The 26955-nt window shown below is 39.1% G+C and overlaps 1 long non-coding RNA gene across 9 annotated transcripts in view; it reads left to right on the top strand.

Moving 5' to 3' along the window:
* The window catches only part of LOC125181970 (uncharacterized), a 66270-nt gene that overhangs the window by 12183 nt on the left and 27132 nt on the right, over nt 1-26955 (top strand). For 3 of the 9 annotated variants that reach the window (XR_010834954.1, XR_010834953.1, XR_007160737.2), the window contains exons 3-5: nt 6291-6344; nt 9621-9693; nt 20838-21235. This is a non-coding gene — a long non-coding RNA (uncharacterized lncRNA). The remainder of the gene's footprint in view (nt 1-6290; nt 6345-9620; nt 9694-20837; nt 21236-26955) is intronic. The other 6 variants (XR_010834957.1, XR_010834956.1, XR_007160738.2 and 3 more) reach the window with 3 other exon arrangements.

Below are 26955 nucleotides of genomic sequence, written 5' to 3'. Positions count from 1 at the left end.
CAGTCTGGATCTGGCAGGGGATTTTAAACATATTCCAACTTTGTGATAGGGCAATTGTGGAGCACTAGGACTGTACAATAATAGAGGAAAGTTTTAATCTTTTTTCCTTGTATGGTTGACTTAGTAATTATATTTTCCCACCATTGTGCCCATGTTTTATAAAATCCAATTAAATTAAAAACAGGTTGATTCCCAATATAGACATTATCACAATGCTAGCGTTGAACCATTTTATTCTCAGGCTAGTCCCTGGTTAGTACAGATGGAAAAATAATGGAGCTATGGTATCTATGTGGCAAGTTATTTTTAAAAATGATTTCTTCAACATCTCTTTTTATTTGGCTATGACACTCTGTAGGGCACTCTGTAGAACTTCCTCCTTAGCCAATCTCTATTTAAATTCAATTTTAGATCAGAATCAGAGCTGTGAGGTGTTTGATTTCTGATTTTACTGGTTAAGTGAAATTTTACCTCTGTGCACTGAGCGTAGAGTCCAAAGGAAAATACTTGCTTTATGGCTAAAGTGTCTCTGAAATCTGCTAAGACCCACTAGATGATAGGTAGCTTTACACATTTGCAGGGTAAGCTGTTATTTCTGAGATTGCAACTCAGATATGTTGTTGGAAAAATAATACAGTGATGTGATGTGATGTGGCTTCTTTTTATTTGGCACATTTGTCATAACTATCATTTTTCTGTAGCAGCCCAACGTAAGAATTTAAAAACAGCGGTCTCATTTTCAACCTCTCGACAACCTCTCAGACACCTGCGTTTTGGAGCTATTTCTGACTAACAGGCTGAATTTTAGAAGACAAAAGAAGGAACCTGACACAATTTTTTTGATGATGATAATAAAAATATTAGGAAATAGGAACTTGAAATTCCCAAAACATTCAGTCTTAAAAAGGGCCACATTTGTTTTGTACTGCTCACAGAAACCCTGTGTTGTAAGACAGCAAGTAAAAGACAGGTTTTTACAGGTTTTTACTTTTTTTCTTTATCCTGATGCATTCAATTTTTATCCTAATTTTGAAAAGTTGTCACCAGGCATGAGATTATTTTAAAAAGAACTGAATCTCCTGCTAGATCCACACTTTCAATGAAATTTATGAAACCCAACCTATAGCACCTTATTTTAATATAGTTCTGAGTATACAGTTCATTACTGTCACTGACACACTCAGATTTAGCTTCACGTAAATGTCAGAAAATATTATTCAGGTGCAGAAGACACCAAAGATCACAGCTAACTGATATATTGAATCTTAATTAGAAAGGGGACCATATAAAACTCCGAAGCTTCTATGTACTAAGAAAACAACCCTGACATTCTCTGTTTGGCTCTAAGCATTTGTTGCAGACTTTGATCTCTAGCGATAATCTCCAAAGAGTTGTGATCTTAGCTTGCTTAAAAATTGGTTTTACTTTCAAACTTTGTCTGTTAAGTCTTTATTACCAAATAACTCTGGAGGGAGTACAACCTCCAAAAGGCACTTTATGTTCCTTTATGGGAGTTTGAGATGAGGCAGCAACATTACATAAGGCAAAGCTTGTTTCTTCTCTGCAACTCAGTCGGTGTGAAGTGCATACTGCACAATGAAACTGTACCCTGCTTTCTTTAACAATTGGCAGGTTTTGTGCGGGCCCCATTATGTTTAGAAAATATCACAGCATCATTTAAAAAAATATGTAATAAACAAATAGTTGTGAAACGCTGGAATGCATTATCCTTTGCTTGAGGTAAGACCGCAGTCCACATCCTAGTAACCAGGCTCATCTGTCTGCTGGACAAAAAAAGCTTTTTCTCCTAGCTTTTCTTCTTTGATACTTGTCCTTGGTAGGATTATTTCTAATTAAATTGTTCCTTTTCCTAATCGTAGAAGGGACACACAGAGGGAACAACTAGACTTTGTAGCTTGTGCATCTGAACTGAGGCTAATAGAATGCAATCTCTCTTGCTGAAGCTGTACCTAAATTTAAATTTTTAAGAAGTCCACTGTCACGGCCAATTACGTGATTTCCCTTTGATATATGAAGACATTATGGGAGCTATCTGTGAATGACTCTCCATCAAGCTACAAATTGTTTGGGTTTTTATTATGGTAAAGTTTATGAATTTACAGTGTGACCTTGAAAATGCTCAAGGCACTCAGAACTCTGAGACGAGTTTAGCTTGTATGTGAGACAGACATGTTAAATGTTATTCCATACTTGTGTTGCGATTTAATTGGCACCATATCACCTGTGTTATTAAAAAAAAATATTGGAATACCAGAATCTGTTTCTTTCATGGAGACACTTCAGGTATTATGAAAACCACAGCTGAAATCTTATATCAGAGAAGTTGGATAATATGCTCGTGCTCATATTTAAACGCGGACAAAACAACTCTGTGCTCATTTTGTCATTTGTACCTGGAATAAGTAAAAAGCATTGCTAGTCTTTACAAGGCAGGTATCTACCCAAACCAATGAACTGGTATACAGGTGTGCATGAAGTGCTGCAGAAAAAATGTCCCAGGGAACCTTTCTAAATCTTTGCACAAAGACCCTGTTGGTATACATTCTGTTTTGAAGTGTTCAGTTGTGCTAGGACAAATGTGATTAACATTTGTTGGATGCTGAAAATGATTCTTGGAGAGGAAAGGATCAACTTACCCTTGTAAAGTTTTTTTTTTTTTTTTTTTAAATTTATTTAATATTTTGGTGGGCTGTAGCATACAAAAGTTTATCATGATGCAGGAATAAGTGTAGGAGATTTTAGTGCTGAATTGTCACTTTTATGCAGAATGGAGATAATAAAAACTTGTAATTTTCAGTCTGTAAGAAGTTCTGAATTGTAATGTTTTGTTTCCATTTCAAGACAGGAAGCCATGCACTTTTAAAAGCGAGTTCTTAATGCAGTGTTTTTTAAATTGACACATTGCTGACAAAAGTTGTCTATGATAAGGCAACAATTTTTTCAAGGACTGCTTTGCTATTTAAGACTTCATTCGGGAGCATTCTGGGCACTTTTAGATATGTAACTACACATTCTCTGCTCTTTGAGAAGCAAAGTAATACCTTTGTCACAAAACGTACAGGACATTATGAATACTGTTAGTTTTACTTCTAAGGTTTAGTAACCTGGTTGCAAATAGTCTTTTTACCTTAGATGATTTATCACCCCCATTTTGGAGTGTAAACACTATTCAGTGACCGAATTCCTCTATTTTCATTGCCATTTTTTCAGCATCTGCAGTAAAAACATGTGGGAGTGTAAATCTTGGATCATGACCTCACTCTGTTAGGTCTGCTCTGGAACAGAAAGAAAATAGATATTGTCCCAGAACTCATAATCTTTTTTGTGAAATTGTGCTGTGCTCTGGCATCAGTTTGATAGAGCAGGGTCAGTCGTACTGTTCCTGTTACAGCTTAGCTGGATTTATAGGTTATCAGCTTTTGTCTGGGCTCAATTTTTTGTCTGTAAATCCTGCTGAAAACAGCTACCCCCTAGTTCATCTGGTACACTGTCGTGTGTAGCTGTGCTGTAACTTGGATGTTTGTTATGGTCTGAATAAAGGTGGTGCAGCAAGTAGCAGTAAGTACTGAGGATTTACATTTCGGTCAGGTCAGAGCAAACATAGACTGAATAATCCAAAGGCCTCTAGAGAAATCTAACATAACTGTTAATGACTTACAGAAGGCTTCATTAATTGTTTTCCAGTTAACTAATTCCAGGAGATTTTGAAAGAAGATAAGAAATCGGGCTCTGTGTATTTGGAGACCTCAGCCATCTCCATTGGCAGGGGAAGGGACAAGCAGGGAAGATAACAAGAGAAGTGAATTAGTTCTTGATAAGAAAATGAAATTGTACGATAAATACTTGTGGTTTTGCATCTCCGTGTCAGTATTATAGCTCGGTAGTTTGACTTGGTAGTGTGTGGACTCTGTTTTCTCTAGAATATTCTAAGAAAAACCAAAACAAGCTCATTTTAGCTATGCTGAAACTTACCCTGTTGGAGTCTACACCTCCAAAGTGAAATATTTCTATAGTGGAAAAAAGCTGAAAACCATTACAACAAATTGCTAGCAGGAAGGGAGTGCCATTAAGAGGGGTACACATATGAGATAATAAAGAAGAGAAAGGCACAAGTACCCGGAAAAGAAAGCTGGGAACATGTTTGACACAGAGCTGATAGTCCAAATCTGAGCAGAGCCCAGAGAGCACATTTAGTAACTCTCTGATCTTGCTCTGTTGAAATGTCTTAAGTTAAAAAATAAAATAAAATACAGCCATTGATGAATACAGCGCCACCAGATGACTAAGAGGGTGAAGAGCAGATAAGCAACAGGAGGGAGTCTGGTGTATCCTCCACCTCTTTGGAGTTTGAAAACATCAGCCAAATAAACAGTCTTTGGACTTTTAGTCTGAAAGTCCCTCCGTGTCCTATATGTGGTATTCTGTGCCGTCAACCAGCTGCAAAGTGTCCTCCAGCAGAAACTGTGGCTCTTAACACCTTATGGAACTTGGTGCTGTTGTCCTTACTGCTGCCTTTGACTACTCTCTGTTACTATTATTATTTTATTTATTTTTATTTTTACCTGGCTTACTTTTCTGCCACTAGCTGAACAGAATGAGCTCACAGAGGAGTTAGAAGCCAGTGCCAGTACAATATTTAACATTCTTCGATTCACTGACATCCCTATAACGAGTGGTTGCATCAGCTACAGAGTGCCCCATTTATGTGTCTCTCTTAACTGTTGTCTCTGCACTTTTTCACACTGACAACAAAATGGTACAGTGTTTTAAAATTAACCACATCAGCCTGCAAGGCTGTAGTCTTGTAAATCACAAGCAGAGAGTTGGCCATCACATTTGTTACAATTGTGGAGGTAAACCCCTAGTGAAAACAGTTCTTTCTTAATATAGGCGTTGTCTGGTCTAAGATGTTTGGACAGGTGTTAGTACGTAGCAACAAACTTTTTCTGTGGAGCACTTGGTACTGGTAAAAAGTACTCAGTCCTAATTTACAAATGCTTGTCACTTAGCCATTTTTGTGAGGTTTATCTATGGGCTGTTTCACAGTCGATGATCTCGTGGGAAAAGCCTGTGGGTTCTAAACAATGCGTGGCTTTCCTTTCCTGCATTGCTCCTGTCAGGCCATCAAACCAAATAATTTCCAAATCCCTTTGACTGATGTGTCAGAAATTGCAGCACATTCAGTGGGCCAGCATATAACTTTGAGACATAAGGAAATCTATTGTTTAATGTGCCCTCTTCTGGTTCTCATTGATTAATATTAGTGGAATGGAAACGTCATTTGTTCAACTTGTGTGCAGGAAATGTGATCTGGCACATCCAAGTGGCTCTCAGGTGGTAGGTGCTAATAAATAATTACACAAGAGTTGCATTAACTTCATTTTACTTTGTTTAAGGAATGGTTTAAAATGTAAATAGTTGGTCAGCTGGCTTGCAAGGAGGACGTAATGTAGAGCATTTAAAAATACATTACACTTAGAAAGACACAGAAACATGGCTTTTCATTACAGACTTTTTTTTTTTTATTATTTTATTAATCTTCTAATTTCTCTGTCTTATTCTGTCTGTATAAGAGGTCACTTGCTTGTAGTCTGACTGCCAATTCTTCTGTTCAAGAGTAGATTATTGACCATTTTCTAGCATTTTTATTGTTATAAGGCTTTTTTGTGAGTTTGCTGTTGGTGAAGCCATTCAAAAATTATTTGCGTAGGATTGGCTAAAGCCCGTAAGTCACATGCTATTTTAGCTTTTTATCTTACTGAATTCAGGAGGCAAAAGTGACATAGTAATGAAAAGTCAGAAGGGGGAGAAGTAGATCAATATATTGCTAAATTCTTATTGAAATTCTCATGCTTAGAGTGTTCTGGGCAGTTTTATTTCTGCTTAACATTTGCTGAGTAAAAGTCATTGCCCTAGAGATGCAAGATTTATTGACACACAGAGATGAAAATGATTAGCTAAAAGGTTTCTGCATGAAGAGAATCAAAATCAGCTGAAACACTACAGGGTGGCTCATATGCAGGAGGCAGAGCTATTTCAAATAAGTTATTAATGCTCAAAGCTGAAAGCTGAGCATGTTGGTGTTACACCAACTATTTATTCTTTGATTCCTTCACGGGGACCCTAAGCTTCTGAAAAAAATCTTTCATATATGTATATATAAGTTTATATATTCTATACACACACACCGCTTGTTAAAGTTTATAAAAGCATTGTTGTCTTTTCATAGATTTATTTTCTAATTTAAGTACATGTTTGTTTATTTGCAGTTTCCAGCTTTTCCAAAATCGACTTTTTGGAATGATCCTACAGGCCTGACACAGGTAAAGCTCTATGGCAATATATTCTCATTCATTAGGAATCACGCTCAGTCATTTTTCATTGAATTTCATATGCCACAAGCTAGGTATATTGGTGCACTGTTTTTAGCTTTATAAACACGTGAAAGATGTTGACATGATTTGGCTCACAGTGCATGCGAGCCCTCCAGAAATAGTAGGCAGAAGCTTCTGCTTTTTGGCCTAATGGAGAGTGGGTTGTGTTTTCAGATGTGGCTTTCCCTTGACTTTGTAGAGGCAGAGGATAGCAAAGCCTGGTAAGCTTAACTGTCAGACAGACCAGGTTGAAGTACAGTGTGATTTGGTGCTCCCCGAAGTCAAATGTAGGGAACAATTCGTTAACTAGGTGTTGTTCAAAAAAATTTACCAATCTTACTACTTCTGCTTACAATTTGTGTCACAACACTTGCAGTGATAAATTGTGGTAGGCCACATCTTTGCTTCCTTCATCCTGTTACTGAATGGACAGACATCCTTGCAGGTAGCCCTGAAGGAAATTTGTGGCACTCTGGAAGAACACACCCTAGCTTTCCAACACGAATGTTGTGTGTGTGCTTTGTCTCATCATAGAGACTCTGATAAACACAGAATGTGCCCAGAAGGTGCTTGAAACCATGTTGGTGTTCAGTAGAATCCTGATGGTCCTCAGAATCAGAACTAGGGTTCAGGAAGGAGATGTCTTATTGTTCAGCTTGTCTTGAACAGAGGATAGGGCTTTATACATCCTACTGTTTCTCCTTCCTAAATCTGGAATGCTCCAATCAAAACCTACCCAATCAAAAAGATTAAATACAACCCACAATTCAGAGAAAATAAGATGATAGATTACTGAACACAAGACAAAGCTGGTAGTATTGAATAATTATGTATATTGTTGCAGGAAGTGTTGTATGATATTTAATTCTAAGTTTCATGCAGGTTTTAAAGCTCTGAGCAGGTTTTATTTCCAAATAGAAATGATTAAATATAATTTTTCAATACTTTTACATGATTAATGTAACAGGCTGATCTTTCTTTGAGTACATCATAAATACCATCCACATTGGTATGCTATATATGGAGAGTTTTATTGCTGTAGCACTTTATGAAATTATTCTTTGGGAAATTATAGATAGTCAATGAATAATTCAAGGGAAAGAATAAAACAAAATCTAATAAACTCTGCGTATGATTGAACTTTGACATTATTACAGTAATGTCTATATACAACCCTCACTGCTAGTCTGGAAAAAGGATTCAAGTAGAGCTTGATTTTTATAAGAAGAGATGTTTTCACTCTTAGCTTGTCTGAGAAGAAAAGTGACAATTGTTTTCTAATTGCTAACCTGAACACCAATCATACTTGCTTCTGTTTCCAAAGAAGTAAAGAGTAAAAGATATAAAAGATAAACTGTTGAGGAAATCCTGGATTTTTGCCACAGGTTCTAATCACTATAACAATTTCTGGGAGTCTGAAAGTACTCCTGTAAATCAGAAAATGAAAACCCTTGTCTTACAGGACTATAAAAATTGTGCCAGGCACAAAAAAAAAAAAAAAAAAAATCAGAGCAACAGTCATGGCAGCAAGTAGAGAATGGCCCAGCTGGAATGAGAAAAAGGGGTGGTATCACTGCTAAAAGCAACTTCTCTCCCTTTGCCACTTTGGAGGAAGTGAAGGGCTGAAGCAGAGGTGGCTAAGACAGGTGGGTGATGGGGTAATGGGAGGAATGGTTTGGCTTTGACTGAGCTGGAAAGACCTGTGTCAAGTAGCGAGAGACTGAGGAGGTACCATATTTGTGTTTTTTTTAGTGTACAGCTGCATCACGCATGTCCATGCTAAATTACTGGGCTATGAAAAATAGTTATAAACCCTCCAAGCTGTGCTTTAGGCTGATATGTTTGAGTCCCTGGCACTAACAACTTGAATAGCTCCTTCCAGGGAGGCTGGGAAACTAGAAATGGTGAAGTACAGCCATAAGCCTGGGAGTGGCTTTTGTTCACTTTTACAATCTAACAGCCATAAAGGGAAAGGGAGCAGGGCAAGGGAGGGCCATTTCTTCCTCCAGTGAGTTACAGGCTAGTTAGCACCAGACTCCTGGTCGGAACTACCATGGGGATTTTGCTCTCTCTCCCTCCTATATACCTGCACAGGTGTCCTGAAAAGACTAACCTCCTAGCTTCGTACAGAGGAGTTACGAATGCCTGCAGTATGTTCATGTTATGCAAGCACTGACTCTGGACACAGAGCTAGGCAAAAGCCTCATCATTTCACTGATCCTTGAGCCTGGGAAAGGGACAGTGTCAAAATCAAGCCCCCCCCCTTTGTATTCTCACTTGCCTGGAAAAACCATGAGTGCTTTTTTTGGAATTGCCTCCTGGGTCGTTACAAAACTTGAGGTTGTTTAATTTTAGTTTATTTTCATGACTAATCACAGCTTCACAAGTATGGAAATATGTAGGTGCCTGGAAATTTGTAAGTGTAGGGGAATTGGCTTCCACTAAATTCTGTTCTTTCTCTTGTTCAGTTTGAGTATTTCTTTTGAATTAATGTTTATTTCACAAAACTGAGGGAATTGTTATGATTATTATACAAGGACCTGATCTATATGTAAATGAAATGCAGTGAAATAGGAAAAAGGAACTAATTTGCTATTAGAAGCCAAGAATAAGTTACTTTGGCTAAAGCCTCTACGTAAATATTATTTCATATATCAGACCTACTTCCCTCCTGTCTTAATGAATTCTTGGGTTGTAAATTTGTGAAAAGCAAGATGATTAGGAACACCATTATTTTAAGCATGGTCACCTTCTATGTTACCACAATACTTCCAGTTATGAGAAGTCTAACATGAGTCTGCCTTATTTTTAAGAAATCTAGGGAAACAATTGTTGTCCTTGTGGTCAATGAGTGATGACTGGATGTTTGGAGACTCCTCTCTGCAACAAAAAAAATTGGATTATTGTCTAGTCTGGACCTTCCTTTGTCTGCAGAGAAGTACATAGTCCTTCTTAAAGAATCTTTAACAGTTTTTCCACTGTGTTGGGATAAGTGGCAAGAAACTGAACTGAGAGTATTCAAGAGGCAACACCGCATTTGGATTTGTGTCAGTGAAAAAGAGGAAAGCTTCCTGGGAATATGTCAAATTCAGTGGCATTGATAGCAGGTTTGAGTAAAGGTATTAAATGTATTTTTAATATAAAAATGAGGTATGCATGGATCAAGGTCTGGACTAATTGAGAATACCATGCATAATTAATTTGTTTCCATCCTGTTTTTTCCAGTTCATAGGAGGGAAACATAGGCAGAGAAATGACAGGAGTTACTTTGTGGTGTACTTATCAGGAAACAACAAATGTAAGTTTTTTTGTCTGATCGTTTAGTGTGTCATTTCTCAGTGTAAAAGTTACTTGTATAGTGAGAGAAAGATGCAAATACTTACTAGGCATCTCTCTTAAAATGTTTAAATGTGCTCTTCAAATGATGTTGGCTGTTCTCTCTTAACGCTAGTGAGCTACGATCGGTCAGATAAAAGTTATCTGCTCAGTATAAGCTGTCATCAGCTGAAGATACGGGTTTTAAAGTGCAACTATTTTTTATTTCACTTTATTTTGCTTGCAAGGGTTTAACTTTGACAAACTGCTGATAAACTTGGTGTTATGGAGACTCGTTTCTTTGGTTGTAATGTAAGGAACCTGCGTCTTTTTTGTTAAAAGCAAATCTGTTTTTATGTGACTTCCTTTGATACTTGCAGTATGTACAACACACAGTGGGATCAGTTATCAAAAAGGTGACTCTCTAATGCGAGCTAAAGGCTGAAATGATGAATTCCACATCTGTTAAATAGACTTAATTTCTGGTGACATTATAAACTGAAAAGGGCAACAAGCTCCTTTTTCATCACATGCAGATCTCTCCAAAACAGATTGAAATTTAGAATGTGTTCAGAATTGAAGGTAAAACATCCTCTAGTCACTGCTGAGTGATCAGAAGAATGCAAGTTACCCTGTTAGGGTAATACTTCCTGACTCTTCAGGACACATTTCTGCTCAGAGTATTTTCTAAGATCTTGCTGGTTTGGGTTTTACAGTGTTGAAGATGGGCTGGTGGATCACATGCTTGGTATCAGTAACTTTGTGTGGTAACATGAATTATATGTTATCTGACGAAAGTCTCATGTTTTTGTTAGCGTAGCAACCACATAACCACCAAGTGATTATATGAAGGTGCTTTATTCAGCGCTGGAAGCCGGGGCAGGTGCCCAAATCTGGCTTCAAGTCCCGTTACTTCCCAGCCGTTATTTATACATACAATATTGCGTCAGGTATACATATTCATTACAGGTTGCAACATCAGCCTCGCTTTTCATTCTAATTAGCTCCCCTCCCCTTTGCACATGCGTGGCGCACTCTGGTGGTCGTCCAGGTGGTCGTCCAGATGAAGTAAGGAGTCTTCCTCTCCGCTGAACTCTTTCACCTTTCTCACTTGACGCATGCTCCCTCCGCTCCTTGGTTCTGCTTCAACTCATTTCATCATCTCCAGGCCCTTATCCAAGGTCAGGTTGTACCTATTCCCTCCCAGGGTTCCCCTTCAACGATTCCTTTAAATGTTCAGTGTACTCCCTAGGTTTCCAGTATACATAGATTACTTGATAATGTAAGTACATTTAATAATATTTAATTATACCGTATGATCCATCACCTGAGAAACATTAATAGAACATCCATTCGATTCTCCCCAACACTAACATTTTGGCATGCTAATCCACTGCCTGTCCGAGGAATATGAGCATGAAAAGCAACTATTAATTACAAGTTGTTATTAAAGGACATAGTCAGAATCTGATTCCCCCCTCTCATGACCTGCTTTGGAATCACTGCTGGTGTAAAATTTAAGGGAAACATCGGCAAGTCATAACTGACCTCATTAACTTTTTGTACATCTGTGTCTAGGGGTACAAGAAAAATTTGCAGAATCAAGTTTGAAATGCATTCTTTTTTTAAGGATGCTGCACAATGAAATATCTGCAAGTTTGATACATTCTGTAATAATTGCTTTGAAACAGCATTTTTAGTTTCTGTTCATGGAAATCTGACACATCTGTTTCACAGATACTTTTTTTACTTCGTTCCCCTCCCAAACCCTTTTCTCTCCAAGGAAGTGATGCTGGATTTGGGGTTTCTTTATTTCTGCTTTTCTGATGAATGTGTTATAGAACACATGTAATCTTTTTCTGTTCTTTTTATTGTGTATGAAAGAGAGATATATTCCACCGTTGCAGCTAAAATGAATTTGGAAAATAGTTTTTCTAGCCGATTATTATTATATGAATTTCTAAACTGTAGCCCACGTGCTATTGGTTAAAATACTTTGCCATGGATAGACTTCCAAGTCTCTGGTTTAGTGATGTATTCAGAGAGATCATGATTGCTCAAAAGCTTTCTACCAAAAAATATAGTTATGGTATAGTCTTAGGCCCTTTGTTTATCTTGTGGTTTATATAATCTGCACCAACTCTGTCTGAAATTTTCAGAGAAGTTTTTTCTTATCCGAAAAGAAACTGTTTTTCCTAAGAGCCAGGTCTAGAGGCTGAACTGCTGGAAATTAACAATAACAAGGTAGCATCGGTGGAAAAAAACTGGTATCTTCTTCAGTGCATTCCTCTCAACTGCTACTGTTTCTCTGAACTCAGGGGGCCACAGGTCAGGAAAACATGGTTATAAAGGCACCACACAATTGTCTTTCCAGAATTATGTAACTGAGAACCATAACAAGAATCTGCAGAATAAATATTCTTTTTAATACGCTTCTACCAAATAAATGTACATTGCAAAGTCATGGCCAAGAAAAGGATAGAAAAAGAGAGCTCTACTTCTAGTAAAGACTAATATTTTCTAGCATTGTTATATTTTAGTTTCTCCCACTTCCTCTCAAAATTTTTCTTCTGAATTACAGCAGAACTCTGCGTCCTCATAATTCTTTTTGTAAATATGATCACTGATTAGCATTCTGTGAGGTGCAGTTTAGCCTTGATGCATGTAGCGAAGGGCTCAGCCGTGGGCCCAGTATTGCTCTCATACAAAAACGACTTCATGCAGCCTCAAAGACTGCAGCAATCACATTCCAACATTTTGAAAACAAAGATTCAGAAAAATTCTAATATGACTTAGAGGAATGTGTTGAGATCTTTGTACCTTTTGAGAGTGGAAATATAGTAAAGACAAAAATGGGGAAATTTGAGGGGTCAAATCCTCACCGTGCTACTACTTTGATTCTGCATTTTCCATAGGAATTTTTTACGTCTGTTGTTTTGTTTTTACTCTAAAGGATATTAGTTCTGCCTTTCACCTTATACTTGTGCCCTATAGATTTTAATTAAAAACCCTTTTCCAAGAATGGAAGAGAAATTCTGAGTATGCATTTTTAATGAAATGCTTATTTTTATGAAATATTTATACTTTTTCTTTCTAATCTACTTTTTTTCCATATTATTTTGGGACAGCAGGTTCTTAAAGGGCGTTTGTTTTGTATTTTCAGTGAAAGTTTGATGTTATTTGATGTAAATAGCTTCTGACAACCTAAGGATTTAAGTTTAAGGATTTGGTTCTGTGGAACCAAAGCAAAGGTAAAGCATGTGTTGTCTGAGAAACTTTCTCCTTTGAGAACATCAGACTTCCTCTAACTCAGGCGAAACTGCAGAGGCCTGGGTTCTTTTTCAGTCCTCATGTTGGCCAGTTCTCGTCCAACTTACTGCCAGAACTAAAATCTTCAGCTGGGAGATAGCTCTCAAATTCTCATAAAAAGCACTGCTTTCTTTTCTCATCGTATCACATCAGGGCAGTGCAAACATCAGTGCCATTTAATGAACTGTGATGCTAGCTCATTGGTTCCAGGCAATAACTTTTTACTTAGCTCTACTATACAAAGATTAATATTAGCATGATCACTTCATATGATTATTATTTTTTAAGCTGTCCCAATTTTATGGACGCTGTATGAATAAATTGTATTTGTTCTTCTTCTTTCCCTTGCAAGCACAGTTCCCTAATATTAAATCTTCCAACATCCTGCGTCCTTTCTATCAGGGTGTGCTGTTGCTGGGCAACACCAGATTTGCTCTTTAAAATTATCCAGGTTTCTTTAGCCAGCTTTGTGAGTTGGTGCAACAGGGAAGCAGTAATGTCTTAATGCTTTAAAAATATACATCTTTTTTATTCAAATTATTTATTAATATTTCTTGTATTTGGGCCATTGTGCATGGGTATGTGTCTGTATGTTTAAAAATAATAGTTTCACAAAATTTGTTTAATTCTGCTATGTGGATGTTTGTAATTATGTAACTGTCCTTGTATAACAGGCATTAACTCCTTGTACATAGGTGAAACAAGAGAGAAACATTATAACATACATGTATGTAGGAAAATTTTATTAGAAAGGTTTTAAATTTCTTTTTCTTCCTGAAGTATCTATGTTGCTGTTTTGTGAATGCTGTTTGAGTGCAGATTCTTTGTACTGGGGCTTCAAGACAATTCACCCTTCTCCTTAACCTTGCTCATCCTCAACTTCCAGATATCGTAAAAGTTGACAAAATATTTCTTCTGACCTTAAGATTGAGTACCATAGGAATCATTTTCCTGTAGATTAAGTGCTATTAACTGTTTCAGCATAGGTTGCAATTTTAAGCCTAGGCCGTAGGACTTTGTAAATCCCAAACGTTTTATTCTTCAATGTCAATTTTGAATGACAATAGAAAAACTTTCACTTGCAATATTTCCTTTATTGAATGGATCCTGTGAATAATACGGTCATACTGTAGCCAGGTAATAAAACGTATGTGTAAGATTAGCACATAAATTCAGTGGGACTCCATTGACCCTTTGATTCAATAAGGTATATTTGAACTTTGACACTCTAAGCTCACAATATGGAGGTATCTTTAACATCCCTGGACTTCAGTATTTCTATAGAATGAAGCATATGTGAAAAAGGAAACTCTTCTTAACTGGATCTAAGTTTTTATAGGATTTAGCACTGCAGACTTGTTGCTGCACCATCGTGGCAGAGAGAGCGTTAAAGGAAGCGTTTACATTGATTGTAACTGGAGCAGGGTCAAAGGCACTTTAATGGTAATATTTGCTAATTTTAGTAGAACAAATGATTGTGTCACTTTGAAAATGACTTTTAGTCAATATGAGATTATGGGTTATCCTTTGCTATTGAATCCTTTGCTCTGTTTCTGTTGAAAGCAGGATTCTATTGATTCTGAAGGAGCAAACAAGGGATCTTTCTGGCTATTAGAAGGATATTTCTGTTGCTCACTGCTGTTTGCAGTAGCCAGGTTTGTTGATGATGGCTTAGAGCTGATTGACCACTGGCAGTTTCTCTTTTATTTAGTTGGGAAAGAGGTGCATGTGCTGCAACCAAAGCCAGTGGTTTCTGCGCTGTTCCTTTTCTAGGCCATCAAAATAACAAAGCATGTGTTATAAAGTCATTGGAATTGAATAACCTCATCAGTGTATTTTCTTATGGATCAGCTTTTTGTCACTTCCTCGGGCCATGTAGTTAGTAATGGCTTCATTTTATTGGTAAAAAGCTGGGAATCCTCACACGTAAGAAAATGGGAAGTTAATACAAATGGCTTTCTCAACTAGCCATCTCTTGAGACTGTGCCAAATCTGTCAAGCATCACCTGCCACAAGCCTCGTGCACCATAAGGCCCATGGCTTGGCTCTGTCCCTGTGCCTTTGTGCAGCCAGATTTGTATCACAGCCAACACCGAGACCACTCTGTGGTTCTGTGCAGCAGGTCGGGTCTGCTTGACCTGACTCAGGACTTGCATCTGGCTTGTGGGGTTGCAGAACAGGAGAGAGGCTGGAGTTTTACTTACATAGTGGAAGCTCATGCTCCATAAATCCCCAGTGAAAATTACAAACCTCAGCTACCGCGCAGGGCTGTGAGTGCCCTCCTCCTGTTGCAAGACTTGGGAGACGCTTTGAGAGAGATGAGTCTTGAGCTGTCTGCCGTGTTTGCACATTGGTAGAGAGCCACATACCAGGAGCCGAGTCTTCCTTGTCTTCTGCAAAAAGTGGTGTTAGCATGAGTTCGAACTGTTAGTACAAGGAGTGCATAGAACAAACTCTTGGCAGTAAGCTTGTTCATGGAGCTGCACTGTCAGGCACAGAAAGGGAAGGACTGGGCTGGAGCTTCATACTTGCTCGTAGCTGATTTCCAGCTCCTTGCTACTCAGTGGAGCAATATCTTCAGCCCCAGCACTTCATCCTCAGCTGCGTATATCCATATATCCACTCTTCTTCAGTGGTAGCGCTTTTAGAGCTATGCAGTGGGTTGGGTCAGGGAGCTAATTTGACTAAAAATGAATATTCTTTTTTTTTTTTTTTGCTGGGTTAGTTTACAGTTGTACTAGTTCCCTTTTCAGACTCACTGTGCGAGCCTGGGAGAGCTACAGCCAGCATTAGAGAGGCAATGAAAAGGAGTAGTTTCACAGAGAGGGGAATTTGGAAGTACCCTGTTTCACTGGCAGACTGGATTTATGCTGGATTAAAGCAGCTGTGTAACCATGGCCACAGATCTCATAGGATAGCTAAAGGGTTTTACAGTCGCTCTCTGTGCTTTTCTGCAAAGCTTGTAAATACTTGCTTTGCAAAGGAGGAGTACCGCAAGAACCTGGTGTGTGAACTTCTGGAGGTTTATGGGACTTTTCCATTGTTCGTATGATAAAAGGGGGAGTTTTGGGGAAATATCTTCCTACAAACCAACAGCATAGTCACCAGCTGAATGCGTAAGTGGAAGAATCTTGCCTATTCTCCATCACAGCTTCCTTCTTAGAGACTTCCTTCTTGTGTGCTCAAGTCAAACTGAAGATTAGAGATCAGTTTTGAATTAAAAGGAGAAAATATTCAACCCCCAGATGATGAAAAGAAGGAGTTAGAATACACAGTGCTTGAATGCACCTGCAGAACACAGGGCACTAGAAGAAATGCCTTGGCAGTCATTGCAGAGGAGACAAGGAAGAAGAGCACAGCAAATAATGATCAGAAAATGTTGATTACCACATTTTTAAAGCTGTGAGAGCCCCTTGAAAATGTTGACCCAAGCAATGATTACACCTATGAGAAACAAAGGTAATTACTTAGGAGTTAATAAATCCAAGCAGGAAGACAAGAAGCGTATCAGGGGAAGGTGTTAAAATGATGTGCAAAGGATGAAAGGATATTTAAAATCCAGATGTTCCTTTATGAATTTATGGAAAATGAAGCTGCTTTTGAATAGCACTTTGAAAGCTCCCCAAGGAGAAAAAGATGCATTTTTAAATTCTGTATTTCTAATATAGTTGGGAGAGGTCTTATTAATCAGGTCTCAGAAGGATCCCCTCTCAACGCATTTGTATTTCTTTTTAAGAATTTTATTTCCAGTGATGTTTGCAAAAAAACTTGGCTGCAATTAGGTTGCTGGTGTACTTACACTACAATTTATGGTGTTAACAGGTAGTATCTGTATCTGCTTGCTTGCTTCTCCGTGGTCTGCTTGTGGTTTCTTGTATTTACCTGTCTCCTGCTCTGTTTGCACGGATGGTAACCACTCACTGAACAGAGATAATTTCTCGATTCTGTGTTGCTACATACATCATGTGCCTGGGTCCTAGCCCTTGGCTGAGGATCCTGCTTAGTGTCACAACAAGGATGATGCCATTCAAATACCAGTAAACTTTGCCATGCTTCAAAGCCTTCTAATCTCTAACCTGTGCCCATTATTGTGAATTTCTGCTGCCGTTTCTGGGCTAAGCTGGTCTCCTTTGGACTCCTGACCCTCACTGACTGAACTTATTAAACTGAGTGCCAGTAATTCCAGTAAGCTGAACAGCCAGTTGGAGAGGAGAAATAGACTAAAAAGCGCCATAAAGACTAAAAAGGCAAAAATCAAATGAAAATCACTCAATGTTTATTACTGAAAAAAGATAAATGATTTTTAAGTCAATCTTGTTATAAGATATTAAACATAAACAAATGTTACATGCTTTGCTAAATCATGGCAGGACGAAAAAAAAAAAGGGAGCCTAAGTCCATGTAGTGGACCTAAGAAGTGAGATTGGCCATCTTCTTCAAGATGAAAGACAAACTTCAGTATACCCTCTAGTTTGCAGATAAGTATTTACAAGCCAACTTGCATTTAGTTTCATTCTTACTAAAGCATTGAAGGCACTTGCATATGGCCAAAATCTCAGTGAACACCTTTCAAAAGCCATCAGTTTTCTTGGTGTCAGTTGTTTACATTTTCACATTATCACCCTACAAAGTCTTGAAGAAAGACCATGGCCAGTAAATTAGCCATTTTGGAAGAGTTAACTGGGAATGGAGCAAATGTTTTTTATAAATGAGGCTGTTGTTCTTTACTCAGTTGTTAAAGGGATTTGAAGCTTTGGGCATACAACCTTCAGTAGGTCAGAAGAGTAGGTCATTAGGTTCGTGTGGTGTACTTCAACTGTTATGAAATAAAATTGCATCCACTCAGCTAAGTGAACTTATGCTTAACTTAAATCATACTGCAAAGCATTCAACAGAACATTTTGTTCAATTACATTAAACTGAAGCAAGCAAAAGTCTTAGCGATGAAAGATTTTTTTTTTAATTATATGCTTGATATTTCAGAATCTTTAATTTCAGTTTTTGAAAGTCACAAGTAGCTATGAATGCTGCACATCATTATCTAAAACAAACACTTCATGATTTCCCTGAGCACATCCTGGAAATAATGATCAGTTGCTGCCTACAGAAGATAACAAACAACAAATATTACACTGTAGAAAGAATGAAATTTTGCACTGAAGCACTTATCCTATGCCTCTTTTAATTTACACATTATTCAGATGGCATCTAAAAGAATATTTGTTTATACGCCAAAAGTTAAACTCATTAAAAGGCGCCACCACACAGACAACTCAAGATGTATATTTATTTTCCAAAATCTCATTAGCTCAGGTACTTTTTCTACGTTTCTTTTCATAATAATGAAGCACACACAGAGATTCTTTCTGCTAACACTGAACAAGGAATATTTTAAAACAAGGCAAACAGTTCTTATAGATAAGGAAGAGTGTTAGGACAAATGTGTTCTGCCTCCTCTTCTGCGTTTGCTTTAGCAGGCTGCCTAGGACTCCCTTCAGTGCCTTGCATGCTCCCGTTCTTCGGATGTAAGTACAACTTGAACATGTTGTAAAAGTGTACGTTAATAGGACTTGGAGGGGAGCATGGGAAACAATAACAAAGGCTTCAAAGTATAAAGTTATCCTTGTATTCGTTCCATCTTCGTGTGGAAAGTTTTGGGGGTTTAATTCAAAATGGCAGTAGATCACAGACGGGCAGGTTGAAATTTGTCAGTTGCGTTACTTCTCCCAGCATCACCTTTTCATCACCCTGCTGGGGCTGCGTTATTTAGAGTATGCCAGTCATGCTCCCCTCATAAAGTGAGAGGGAATTTAACCTGTGTCAAAAGATTAAATTTGTTTGGTTACTGCATGTTCTGTGGTCCTGGTAGAGTAGATGGTAGATAGAGTTCCTAGCACATGAGGCGCATGATTTTAAAAACACGCAGAGGATGGAAGTTGCATGGAAGAGAGAGTTTTCCTGGACTTGACTTTTCACCCACTGTCTCAGTGGCAAAATTCCCTTAGTAGAATTGGGCCTCAGATTTCCAAGTTACTTATTCTTCTTAAGTACTTTTTAAAAACATCATATGGATCCATTAGTGATTGAAAAAATGTATGATCTTTTCATATTTGACTTATCTAAATGCCTTAGCCTGTCCTCAAAAGGTTCTCATTTTTCAAAGTTGTTTCAAACTGGAATGACATTTTGAATTCCTCCTAGTATGAGTAATCAGGCTGGAGCCCGGCAAGTATTTGTCTGCTACATTGCAAAATAAATAAATAAATAAATGGTGCAACTTCCAAGTTTTTTTTTTCTCATTTCCTCCTCCTGAAAGATTCTGTAATTTAATACAAAGAACAACATCAGTGAAGAAAAAAGTTAAATCTGTCCTATCTCTTCACTCTTAGGGACTTGGTAATGTGATGGTAATATTTATTCTTTGGCTTCTTGAATTCTCTGCAGAATCACCTTTGTGTTCTTTTATGATAGTCTTTTGAACAGATGGTCAGAATGGAGATGTTTAATGGAAATGTGTGATTAATACCCAGGTCCACCCAAAATGTCCTGGAAAAAAATCTATTGTCTGTAACTGTGATTAAAATCTCTCTCTAAGTTCTGTAGCAAGATAGCCAACCTCTTTCTAGCTCAGTCTCCATTACAGGGGAAGAGTGGTGAATTAAGTAATGGGAATTACACTTATTTATTTTAATTATTGTAATAACATGTAAGAGCATTATTTAATAAGTACACAGGGATGAATTCAGCAGTAAGGCTTGAAGACTGATGAAAACGTTAACTTTATCATCTTCCTAGAATGGCCGTTTTCATATTCCAAGAATAACTTAGTCAGGACCATTATGGCAGTTCATGGTTCTTTTTTCCCAAGGAAAGTACCTCTCGCTGCCATCACTTTCTGAAAGATATGGAAAAAGCCGTGTCATTATGTGACATGAATGTTCTTTATTGTGACCACACCAGCATGTGTGCAGATGTGATGCAAGTACACTTGAGATAGTGAATAGTACAAGGCATCAGCATATTAACAGATGAGAGCGCTGATATATGTCCAGGAAAAGGCTCTTTCTCCTCTGGATTTTACTGCCTACTAGAATGAGTGGCTATGGTTTTACAAAGAACATCAGCCTGTAATAAGGACTTAGTGCGCAGGGCTCATGACCTTTGCTTTAAGAGATGTTATTGAATTTCTTTCGAGTGATGAAGTAGTCACTGCTGAGCAACAATCCTGAGCATGATGATAAAATACTGCAAACGCCTAGCAGGATAGGTGCGTCTCTGAAGGTGGTATTTTTTACAGCTGAAGTACGTTATGCTAAAATACTCCCAGCTGGCCTAATTAAAAGTGGGAAGCACAGTGAATGCCAGCTTTGCCATCTTCATGTTCTCCTGCTCTTAACCTATACGATGTGCATTTATGCATCAATAAAGTCCATTAAGGACCACATAACTTCAAGATAAATGACAGAAACGGTAATCATTGGATTAAAAACCCATGGCAGTATTTCACAGTAGTTGTAGTGAATTTCAGAAAACTCCTTTCAGTAACATTGAGTTTAATCCAAAGAGTATCTAAAACCGTCAAATGGTTGTTTATGCTAACAAATACTGAGTCTCCTCCATGTTGTGTTACTTGTGAGCAATAGCACACAAACCACAGTAACTAGAGAATCCTTTTATATCAAGGCTTTAGAGTGAACTAAAGGAGGAGTTGGTGGTCATACGTCTTCATCTGTGTGTTTTTCCTGATCTGATTGCTCTCTGTTGTTAAGAGAAGTCAGTTTAGAGATGTGAAAGTCGGTGTCTCTGTTGTGTTTCCAGCTTCTTATGACCTTACAGAAATGTTGTGTAGATTGAGTTCCGTGACATCGCAGGAGCAGCACGGGGACACAGTTTTACCAGCCAGATGTAAAAGGAAGCAGAGACTGCTGTTTGCAGTGCTACATCGTTTGACCTTGAGTCTAGAAAAAGGATGCTCTTTCAACATTTCTCAGTAAATGGTATGTCCTGAAGTGAGGTGCAGTGGAACTGAGCAAACCAGCAACATTTCTTTAGAGACGCTGAAAGGGCCAGAGGAGAGTACAGGAAGCTGTATGACAGTGCTGTCGTCCCAGAGAGATCAAACTCTGCTCTTTCCCCCAGGAGGAGAGAGTTGCAGGAAATTTCATACTGAGGCCTTTCCAGAAGGGAAATGTCCAGGTCTCCCTGGATCAGTGCAGGTAACTATTGCTCTCCTGTTTGGTTTGAAGTTCTTTAACATTTTCAGTTTCCTGGTGGCTTTTACTGGATGGAGACACAAAATTTAAAATCGTAGTTGTCATTTTTGCTGTGTTCCCTGTTTTCGTTTAAGGCATTGCTATCAGATTGAGATCACTTGCTGGAAGCACGGTTAGGTCTGCGTTTCAGAGCTGCAGCACACTCAGCAGCTCACCGGTCAGCTTTTTAATTTCTGCCTCTTTCTTCTCAAGCAATGTTGTTTTAAATACTGGCATTTGTCCTTACTGTTTATTAGCCTTTAAAATGCCTGCCCATTTGTGTACAACATCTTAGTAAAACGAAGTGTAGCTAATGGTTATGTCACAAGCAGGACAGTGACCTCTAATGGTAAGTAAGCAACTCACATGATGAATTGCCAAGACTTTTCTCATTAGAATTGCAATGAAATGGCATTTTCAGTGCCTTTCTTCAAGGGCCCACAGTAGGCACAGGCAGAGCACCTAAGGCAGCAAGACAGTTAGGGGCAGCAAAAATAGTCCTGGCCCACGGCCAGAGCGCTGCCAAGCTGGCTTCTGCTGCTGCCTAAGGAGAGGCCAGTGTGTATAAGATGATCACTTCAGCTGTGAGGGCAGGAAACCCCTCCGAAAAATCTGTCACCGCGTGCTGCATCATCTCACCCCTCTGAAGGGTGTCAGGAGCAGCCCAGTTTCGCTTCCTTGCCAGATCTCTGGGCAGTTTTTCCCTTCTTTTTTCCCTTTCCTGGGAAAGGTGCAGCCCAGTCATTCTCCCTTCAGGCAGCAATATTTTTTGCCTGTATTGCTGAGAAATCCTGTGCCAGCTTTGCCTTTACTAAAGAGAGTTTAAGCAGGTGCTCTACAGGAGCAGGTACCGGTCTCTAGAGGATGGCTGGGAAATGAGAGGCAGACGCTGATCTTTTGATGCCAGAGGCAGAGCCAGGTCAGGAAATAGAGCTCGGATCTTCTCCTTTCTTCTTTTTTTTCTTGTTAAACATGGCAAAACCTTACCCTTCTATAGGCAAATATCTCTGCTTACATAAGTTCAACTCTAAATCTAATGTACAGAAGTGGTAGCTTAGTGACAATTTTGAGCTTTCTATGCAATATTTCCATGTAGTCTTCATACTACTAGGTAATATCACAAAGCTACCCCCTGCTGTTTGAATGGAGGTGATGCTGTTACCGTAGATCACACACAGATGCACTAGGTATGGATATTTCAGCACCCATTGCAGCCTGGTGCAGAGTATTCAGCAGTGCCAGTGCTAACGTCGTGTCTGTTTTGGACCTGCTGGGGCATAACCATCAGGTCAAGATGAGAAACATAACTTGTTAAGGTGGAATCAGATCAAAGCAAACTAGTACATTGCTTCCTCAACACAATCCTTAATTTTCTGGGCTACAGAGTCTGAATTTTTCACTTTATATCTGTGAGGAGAACTGGAAACAGTTTGGCCAGGAAATTTCCCAGAACAGCCTGAACAGGGATGCTCTGTTCTTCAACTTCTTTGCAGAAACCTGCAATGTCTTTCAGGAATTTCTTCTTTTATTTTTTGCTACAATTCACATCTTGATTATTCTTGCAGCTGGTATAGATTTTATTCTGCCTCTTGGTGTATTACATAAATACGGACTGCAGATTTTGAAGGCTCGTGGGAATTAAGGAATTAGTTTTTTTTCACACTTAAATCCAGTATTACTGTAATTTTGTCTGTGTGCGCTTTTCATAGTATTAGCATCTGTTTTACTTGTATTTAATATTGGGAAAGCAATTGCAACAGGAATGTCAGTGTTGACACCTAATTTCATTGGTGACCTTTTCAAAGTCAATCCTAAAATCCTAAAATCTCGAGTCTGTCCCTGAATCATTGATTCTGTGCTGAAGTCAGAATTTTTTATTACTCCAAATCATTTTGCAATACTTGATGTTGAAAATTTCTAGTATTCTGGGTCCAAGTCTTACGAAAAAAATCTGTGATTTGAGACTTAATTTAAAGACAGATCTTAAAGAACAGACTGTTTCCTGCACACATCAATCTGTAGATAGGCCATTGGGAACAAGCCATAATATTACAATAATATTTAAGGCTGATATTTTAAACATAAATAAGGAATCTAGATGTCTTAGAAACTGGTAATCAGTAGACTGGAGAACCCTCATGGAAATAGTTGAATATCTATAATGGTTTTTCCTGTAGTAGCAGTGTTATAGGGTGATGCTGACCCTACCAATAAGAAGTGACCAAACTATGTAAAATAATCTGTGGCATTTCAGGTTAGAATGATTCTGTTTAGCTTTAGTTAAAAGATATGTAGAAGTAGGTTGGGAGATGTAGAAGTATGGTCTGAGGGATGGGACTGAAATGTGTTTAAGTTCATGTTTAAGCAGTCTAACTGTTTCGGTTCTGCGGAGTCTGGACGCGTAGCCAACCTCCCCTACATGTCCTGACCATGGAGTTTCAGTATTTTCTCATTGCTGATTTTAGATTAGAATTGTTTAATTTCTTTCAGGGCATTCTAAGTCTCACCCTTTTATCTCCTAACTTTTGTCTCATACTAAGAATACAAAGATGCTGCTACTCTGAAAGAATTTCTTATCTGTTTGACCTGTTAAATGTGACTTTTGTCTCTGTCTTCCTCATTGTTTGTGTTCGTATGTTTTCATGGTGTCTCTACTGCCACAGGCTTTATAACTATTTGCATCGTTGTACCTTCAGGGTGTTCATGGATGTAAAACTTCCTGGTGTCACAGTGCTCTGCAAAAGGATGGTGATTTAAGCCTCCTGCATTTAGAGTATTTCTTACAAATTAAGGATTGGATAAAACCACATTTTTAAACTGTTTCAGTAGGGTTCAAAGCCAGTGCTGAATTACCAGTGATAGAGATCACAAAAAATGTACTTTATTATTCTTTCCTGCTAACTGTGGTATCTCTTTTTGTCAAAATTGCAGTCAGACTACATCCCACTTCAGGCTAACATTGTAAACTGAGAGCTGAGTTAAGGAAGTGTTATACCGGCCTCACTTGTCCTTAGTGTAAACATATTAAACTGGAGTGATTATCTCTGAGGTTTCTAATCTACGTTAACTGGAGCATTTTGGGATAGAACTAAAGTTAATGGATACAACAAAAAATGGATACAACAATTAAGTTTCACAAATACATTTCTCCTGAAAGCTACTGGAAGACTTAATTTAAATTTTAACAAATAAACACTTTGTGACAAATCCCCAATGTTAAAAAATCCAATTACTCTTTATAAAAACTGAAAAAAAGCAAAATGTTGTCAGACAGTTAAGTGGAGTTTCAACTTTAATGTGAGCAATTACATCGAGTGCTCTTGTGCAACCAGTAAATGAAGATAGAAATATTCGCTATTGCTCAGCTGTTATAATGCGGTTCCTTATAAATCTCTGCTCTTTTTTGCCTGCAGGTTTCCATCTTTCTTTAAAGTATATGTATGCATTAGATACATGTAAAATGCAATATAAATAGGTATATTTGAAAGTAATACATGTATTTCTATCATGCTGCTTTTGTCAGTTCATATTCAGTATTTTCCTGCTTTCTGGTCTAAATATAGGGAAGACTTTAGAACTGCTTGCTGGAATGGGCTATTTATGCCTTGCCACTGAAGTTCTGCATGATACTTAGTGACAGATTAATTCGGAGTTTAATTAAAAAAAAAAAGATCTAGTTTTGGTTCTTTTTTTTTTTTTTTTTAAATGTGGCATGTACAAATATGTATTCCAGATTTGTGTTTTCAGATCTATGTAAATTAGAATTATTATATTATATTGAATCATAACAACTAATAATACGCTAATAATACCTTTCATGTTTGCTATGAAACAGCAATCAATGAACAATCTGCAGCTAACAACTGCATAATACATTCGCAACTTCATAACGATTTCAGGATTTGTAAAGTACCTATGGGCTTCTTTCCAATCACGTCTTAGGACACTGATCTGTGCTTTCAGCAAGGGGAGAATGAAAAGATGACACCACTACGTATTAACCTGTAAAAACTAATGTACGAAATACTGTGAATACTGCAAGTGACATGAGCAGTGAGGTACAATTATACACTGACTGTGGTGGATTATTAGAATTTCCTGTGTGGCTGTATTGATCCAGCTTAAAAGTGGGCAATGGGAAGAGCAAACAGGAAAGCATTACAGATTCACAGATTCACAGATTTCTCTAGGTTGGAAGAGACCTCAAGATCATCGAGTCCAACCTCCGACCTAACACTAAGTACTCCACTAAACCATATCCCTAAGCTCTACATCTAAACGTCTTTTAAAGACCTCCAGGGATGGTGACTCCACCACCTCCCTGGGCAGCCTGTTCCAATGCTTAATAACCCTTTCGGTAAAGAAGTACTTCCTAACATCCAACCTAAAACTCCCCTGTCGCAACTTTAGCCCATTCCCCCTCGTCCTGTCACTAGGCACGTGGGAGAATAGACCAACCCCCACCTCTCTACAGCCTCCTTTCAGGTAACTGTAGAGAGCGATGAGGTCGCCCCTGAGCCTCCTCTTCTCCAGGCTGAACAAGCCCAGCTCCCTCAGCCGCTCCTCGTAAGACTTGTTCTCCAGACCCCTCACCAGCTTGGTCGCCCTTCTCTGGACTCGCTCGAGCACGTCCATGTCCTTCCTGTAGCGAGGGGCCCAAAACTGAACACAGTACTCGAGGTGCGGCCTCACCAGAGCCGAGTACAGGGGCACAATCACTTCCCTCGACCTGCTGGCCACACTGCTTCTTATACAGGCCAGGATGCCGTTGGCCTTCTTGGCCACCTGAGCACACTGCTGGCTCATATTCAGCCGACTATCCACCAATACTCCCAGGTCCTTCTCGGCCAGGCAGCTTTCCAGCCACTCATCTCCCAGCCTGTAGCTCTGCTTGGGGTTGTTGCAGCCCAGGTGCAGGACCCGGCACTTGGCCTTGTTGAACTTCATGCAGTTGACCTCAGCCCATCGGTCCAGCCCATCCAGATCCTCCTGCAGAGCCTTCCTGCCCTCGAGCAGATCGACACACGTACTTAGCTTGGTGTCATCTGCAAACTTACTGAGGGTGCACTGGACGCCCTCATCCAGATCATCGATAAAGATATTAAAGAGGACCGGCCCCAGTACCGAGCCTTGGGGGACTCCACTAGTGACCGGCCTCCAACCAGATTTGACTCCATTCACCACAACTCTCTGGGCCCGGCCATCCAGCCAGTTTCTAACCCAGCGAAGCGTACGCCAGTCCAAGCCCCGAGCAGCCAGTTTCTTGAGGAGAATGTTGTGGGGAACGGTGTCAAAAGCCTTACTGAGGTCAAGGTAGACCACATCCACAGCCTTTCCCTCATCCACCAAGCGCGTCACTTGGTCATAGAAGGAGATCAGGTTCGTCAAGCAGGACCTGCCTTTCATAAACCCATGCTGACTGGGCCTGATCGCCTGCTTGCCCTGCAAGTGCCGCGTGATGACCCTCAAGATAATCTGCTCCATGAGCTTCCCCGGCACTGAGGTCAAACTGACAGGCCTATAGTTCCCCGGGTCTGCCCTCTGGCCCTTCTTATAGATGGGCGTCACATTGGCTAGCCGCCAGTCAACCGGGACCTCCCCCGATAGCCAGGACTGCCGATAAATGATGGAAAGCGGCTCGGCCAGCTCCTCCGCCAGTTCTCGCAGTACCCTCGGGTGGATCC

This window comes from Anser cygnoides, chromosome 14 (assembly GCF_040182565.1).
Source record: "Anser cygnoides isolate HZ-2024a breed goose chromosome 14, Taihu_goose_T2T_genome, whole genome shotgun sequence".
Taxonomy (NCBI): domain Eukaryota; kingdom Metazoa; phylum Chordata; class Aves; order Anseriformes; family Anatidae; genus Anser; species Anser cygnoides.
Note: the sequence above shows the minus strand (reverse complement) of the source record. Positions and strands in the feature narration are given on the sequence as shown.